This window comes from Chanos chanos, chromosome 7, assembly GCF_902362185.1.
Source record: "Chanos chanos chromosome 7, fChaCha1.1, whole genome shotgun sequence".
In the NCBI taxonomy this organism is placed as follows: domain Eukaryota; kingdom Metazoa; phylum Chordata; class Actinopteri; order Gonorynchiformes; family Chanidae; genus Chanos; species Chanos chanos.
In genome coordinates this window covers 15,200,380-15,207,006 of record NC_044501.1, presented here as the reverse complement: position 1 = coordinate 15,207,006, position 6,627 = coordinate 15,200,380, and positions in this window count along the sequence as shown.

Here is a 6,627-nt window from a genome sequence, read left to right as displayed (position 1 = left end):
GGCAACTGTTTTGCAGTGGCCTTGCTGGCATCTTTCATTCTTTTTAAGTTCTTAAGACCAGACTACAGTGAGTCTGAGGCCATGAAGAAATCTTTTTGTCAACTTGTGGCATTATCTCCTGTTGTTCCCATCAGATAATACAAGAGAAGCTTCTGAACTTAAAGTTATTTTAAACTTACTACACATAAGTTTTGCTTAGCAACGGTATTACACAATAAATGCAGAAGAGATAGAAGAGAGTCAAAGCATTCTTTTGTGTAGTTGTTTCAATAAGTTGCTTTGTGACACTCAGTGCACTAAACAAATTCATTGGACACCACAATTATTGAAATTTGTGTGATGCAAAATCCACGAAAGACCAGAATATGGGTCAAAGATGTTTAAGCACTATCTGCAAGGAACACACCGCCAAACCTAATTACATGCATCTGAGCATGCTACTACCCTGCCTGAATATGCTGACTCACCCTTATTCTGTTTACATCAATTAGGAAAGACCTTGCCTGCTCCCTCCGCTCAACTTTCCCAATCAGTCCCAGGAGAGGCAGGGGGGTTTGCCGTGGCATGCTGCAGCTATATCAAACCAACAATAGCCTGACTCCTCTCGGCTCCAAGGTCAATTCCTGTGTCGCTTTAAGTCATGCTTCGCAGCACACCACAGTCCACATATTTAGCCTTTAAACTCTTGTTTTAGAAATGCACCTGGAAATATAAGGGACATTTTGCAGGAACAAAATGTATAGATAGATTGCAGAATAGATAAAGAGTTTGATAGAATCAGTAAGGCAGTCAGTGAAAGTCTAAGTGGCAGATCGATTAATAATTATTACTAACAACCAACATGCAGAGATATACTGCACACTTAGGTATGTGTATGGATCTTTTTTATGGCTCTGAATCTGAGTTTCAGCAGTTTTTTCAACTTCATGATTTCAGCATCAGAAAAATTCACCTCAGTATGATCTCCTTAATATGTGCAGCGGCTAGTTATGCAGATGCCTTAGGACCAAATCCCAGTGTTGGGTCGAGACTCAGTCTTTAAAGGCCAGGAAAACATGACTTTCACCATCAACTGCTACAAAGTAAAATTTAAAGAAAAAATAAAGATAAAGGCTATAATCTTCCTGCAATCAGAGGCACAGAGGTGCTGGCAGGAATCAAAACAACCAACACCTCTGGACTCAAGGGGCAGAGTTGTAGCATCTGTTGTAGAACATATGAATAAATCAAGAGAACCGTTACTGAATAATTCAGATTGTTGCACTGATCTGTGTGTGTCAACTGTGTCCCATTGAATTGCTTTTGATTTTAAATATGTGCTGATATTGCACCGGCACTGCATATTTGTGCACATGCCATTATGCATTACAATTGATTTCCAACCTCTTTGCGACATATTTATTATGACATTTCTGTTAGCGAGGACAGATCAAAGTTACGTATTAATTTCATGCTACAATCATTTCCCTCTTATTTTCAATTTAAATTCTATTTGTAAGGCCACGCAAATATGTATGTTGCGACTAGCTTGCCGCTGATGATGTTATCAACATAATTCTAGCAAGCTCAGACCCTAGAGAAATTTGCTGAGACAGATCGTTCGTCTTATTTGTTTGTTCGGCCCCTCTGGAAAACGTGCATTTTAATTAATAACTTGGTCAGACACAAAGTGAACAATAACTTTCAAATGGCCATCCCTCCTCTATTTCTGAACCACCCCGTATTCACACACTCCACCAGTCCCTTGTTTGCCCAGCATGCCTGCGCTGATAATATTTGAGGAAAGAAAGGGTTGTAGCGACATCTATTGGTGTAAGCAAGAATGTGCCTCTTCGTGTTAATATATGCAAGTTTGCATCAGCACTGCTTAGATATTCATAGAAATTCAAAACAAGGAGGAGCAACGACTCCAAAAGCATGGGAAAAACAAATTGCATTTACCCTGCCTCTGATGTGTTCGTTCTGTTGCTGTTGTAAAGCGAGACACTTGATGCGGAATGATCATAACTTATTTGAATAATTTTTACAAAATTTGCCATGGCTTTGGATCCTGTAACAAATTATTACTTTTTTTAAATGTATATGAAACAGATTCTGTTTCTACAACTAAAATTCAATTTCAGCCAGTGAGAGAGAAAATGTTGCTTATGCTTTTGGACTCAATATTTATCATGTTTATTTTACGACAGGAAGTTTGGGGGATCTGAATGGGTGGTTGCGTTTATGTCTATAAACGCCGTATTACACCAATAGACTATTGATCGTTGGTTTTCATCACAAAATGCAAGCTAGCTGCGCGAGTGTCATATAAGAGCTGTTGCATTTAATGCGGTTACAGCAGACTTAATCTAATCTCGAATCTGATCTCTCGCCTGTCAGACCATTTCGCACTCAGAACACCGCGGCGCCGCGCTGATAGGCATCAATCTGTTTGTCTTTCAGAGAGTGGCGCACTTCATTAATAAAATCAATTAGCAGTCTCTCATAGCAGCATACTGACTTCCAAGATAGCCATATTTTTTTTTTACTGGATCATATTCCTCATCATCCGCGGCTTTCAAGTGCATACAAAGGAGCTGAGGCTATTCTATCGTGCTCTGCACTGCAGTACCGCAAGGGAAGTGTCACAAGGCCGATGGGAGCCTACTGGTTAATCTCATCTGACAAAAGTTTGTCTTGCTCTGGGCCACTGAGCCACTGAATAACTGCCTTCAAAATGAGAATTCATGAATGAATCATCAGTCGGTGTCCAGTCAGAGATCTTACAATTCCAACAGCTTTTATGTCACTTATTGTAGCCAGATTTCAGACGGTCGTTTTTTGTTTTTTGTTTTTTGTTTTTTTTTTTGTTTTTTTTTGTAACAGCCCCCCAAAGAGTCAACCTGAATAATAACGAAAAGTAGACCTCTCAGGTCCAAAACTGCTTCAGTGCTAACAAGTTACTTCTCAAATTAATCATTACAAATTTAAACCAGACGGCCTATAATGCAGATCATATGGAGATGAGAGCCTGTACTGGATTTTGGTAGCCGTTTAGTCTATATATATATATAGAATAACTGCTATAAAACGCTCACCAGCAATATCAACTTATAGTCCAAAATCAAGACTCAAAGACTCGGGATTCAAAAACATACTCACTGCATAGACTAGACGTTCGCCAACTCTAGCATCAGTAGAGCTATTAAAGCTAAATAAACCAGATTTCTCACAGTCGGTAGCTTTCCTGCAAAACTATATATCCCTACTCACCGCTTTTCGATCGGCATTTGTTAAGTAGAAAGTGACTTTCTCGAGTGCTTTGGTCCAAACACGGAGTGAGCTGGAATGCGAGGACTTGACAGAACAGACTCTTTCCATCCTGACTATAATTGCATTCGGACTCGTTTTAGCAGAACAAGGAAGCCTTTTCGCCGCGGTAAATGGTGCTGTTAAATTTCGCATTTTTATGTCAGGTTTGGAAGAAACATCACAGCAATAGTAAACAACAAACATATTCTTGCTCCAGTGTGTGTGTGTGTGTGTGTGTGTGTGTGTTTTTGTACGTGTGTGTCTCTGGGAGGGGGTTGGGGTGTGTGTGTGTGTGGGGGGTAGGGGGGTGCGGGGGGTTGTTACTTAACCCCAGCTCCATCCCCAGTTCGTTATAGGCATATTCCATTTTAGACTATTCAGTTGGGTGAGCTAAAATGTGTCAAGGACAGAGAAGGTTGTTCAGACGAGGAGGCACCCCAAAGACCATAAGATAGGGTTTGTTGTGCCCACTCATCCCACAGATAACAACTGGCACTGGGCATTTTTACAAATTACGTAAACCATCGCCCATATGTTATGCTCACATTGACTACTTTTCCGTCCTTACCCACAACAGGACCAGATGCTTTATTTTTCATTCTCAAACTGAAATGATCCCCATGCCTTGTATGCTTCTTCCCTCGTGAACAGGACGCTACCAGAGTGAGACTAATTGCATTTGCAGAGGAAACTGTTCCACAAATTAATCCTAATGCCTCAAACACTAACCACAGGATGGGGATCTGAAAGCTATGAATGTGTTTCCCAAAAAAGATTCATTAATCTGATATATTGGAGTAGTCATCAGAGCAGTGTGTGTTCTTACGTGCAATAAAGATTTTTGGTCTCGATAAGCTTACATTTTAGGGGGGGGGGGGGGGGGGGGGGGGGGGGGGTGCAGATGCTTATTTATTTAGCCCGTCAACATATAACAGACTTAGATGAAAAGAAAAAAAAAAAACTTCTTAGGGGCAATCCATTTGCATGTTAAGTAAAAATGGCCTACACTATTGTAATTTGAATTTCCTTATCTTTTTCTTGAAAATGAGTCTTCACACAAATAAAAGTAAGTGTAGAAAATAACGATTAGTATCCATTAAGTTTAAAGCTTGTTTAGTATGACGAGGCTCATCGAAACAGAGAAGTGAGGAATGTATCGAATCTGTCTGGCAGTAGGCCTGAATGTATATATGTACATGTAACTTGTCTATGAAATACGTACATATTATATACTATTATACATAAATAGTATGAAACACTTTATTGCTGCTGAAAACCAGAGGAGTAATCCACCATTTGAATAACCTCTTTTTCCTCAATTGGACATGGTATGGGCTCTGTCTTCAGAACACATCAGTACACATAGCAGCATTAACTTCAGATCTGCAGTAAGTTCAAAATGTGTTTTAAACAAACTGCAACAGCATTAAGCCTCCAGCACGCCTTTACTAACAACAGTCAGTGGCAAATCAATTCTTTCAAATCTATTCTGACAGTACCACTACACATTCTTGTATGTTTCTGTGTCCATTACTGTGGATGGGTTACTCATTATTGGGAAAAAAAAAGAGCAACTATTTCCCTGTCCTTACTTGCTATCCCTCACCTGACGCAAGGCTAAACCTTTTGTTGCAAGCCGTTATTAAGGACCTCAGCGTCACCCGTCACCACCATGTTCTCCTCAAGGACATCTGTCTCATGTCTTCAGTTCTGACACAGCTTGACAGAAAAATAAACTCTTTCCCTGCTGCTTTGGCTCTCCCCAAGTGACAATAGCACCAGATGGCATAATAAGATCGTTTTCATTTCACTGTCATTGCCATGTAGTTCATTTTCCTCTGAACATAAAAAAGGATTTGGCTCAAAGTTTCCCTCAGTAATGTTTCCGATGATGAGAAACAATCAGCATTGTAAACCCAATAAGCACTATGCTAATGTCACTTTAAACCTGCTGTGAATCAGATGCAGCTAACTTCTCTCCCACTTTCAAACATCGATACACCCATCCGCCAACCCATCCATTCAACAAGTCAGCTGTCAGACATAACAAAAAGGTACTGAATCCACATTGTTTGCAGCCTCTGATGAGTCCATTCAACGAATGAGTGATGTAAATTGAACAATTATGTACCTTCTCTGCCCAAGTGGGATATTAGGGAACAGCGTAGAAAAAGCAGTATGTAGTGTCTGAGACTGAAAGTAATGGATCTGTCTTCTTTGATTATCCACCAAACCTCTTCATTCTCTCTGACTTCTACGTGTGGTCTCCCTGCTGTATAAAAGAAACACTGCCAATATTTGTCTTAAATGATGTGTGTGAAGCTGTGTGTGTGTGTGTGTGTGTGTGTGAGGCTACAACATGTAACACACTACTTTGAACACACTCTTATGGCAAGAGGAAATGTCCATACAGAAGCTGTTTAAATCTTTTGACACCTGTGACTTTCATGTTCTGTGCAATCTATGGCTCCAGATAAGAGGGATTGGACCAAAGGGCTTTGGAGCACTTTGGCACTAAAGGTTCAGGGTCAGAGTGAGATCACCACAGGCTTTTGACACGATTAACTTCAACATGAGTCGTGATTCCTGCTGTTCTGAAAACAGTGAAAACGTTTTAACCAACAGTTTATTTTTTTTCCTTCTGACTTTGACATATAGTTTGTCAAACTTGCTGAACATCTAGGTGAGCATGATCATCATGTTATTTTTTCTTTTATTTTTTCACTTTTTGGATTTGGTTCACTTTTAAAGTGCTGAACAAAATGACAGACAGTCATTAGCGTGCCTCTAAAGTTTTACCTGTTACATCCTCGTCCACTCAAGTAAAGCATACGTTCGAGATACTCAAATAGCTGTACTTCATGCACATACCACTGTTCCTCATCATTTTTTTAAGACTGTTTATTTGCCTGCCAGATATCTTCACCATAACTTCTTCGGTTTACTTAGAAAAAAACATTAAAAGCTATCTACGGCTAAATAATGTAAGGTTTCATTCATGTTTTTCAAGTTCATTGATGGAGCTGATTATGTGTAACAGGAAACATTATTAGCCCGCCTTGCGAACATGTTCTCTTTCTCTCCTTGTCAGAAATCTGTCGGCTTCAAACTCTAACCTGTCTCATTATTCACAGATCAGTGGCAGCTGCCTCAGCAGCACAGATGCATAGACCCTCCTCTTTTGTCACTGAGATACTATCACATCTCAGCTGAGTGCATCTGATGTGTGAGACTGCACAGCCATATTTGTGGTACCTGTGATGATGGCAGTCCTCTATCTGGTTCAGAGATGTTAGCAAGTCTCCTCCCAACACAGTTCATATGTTCTCAGCTTGA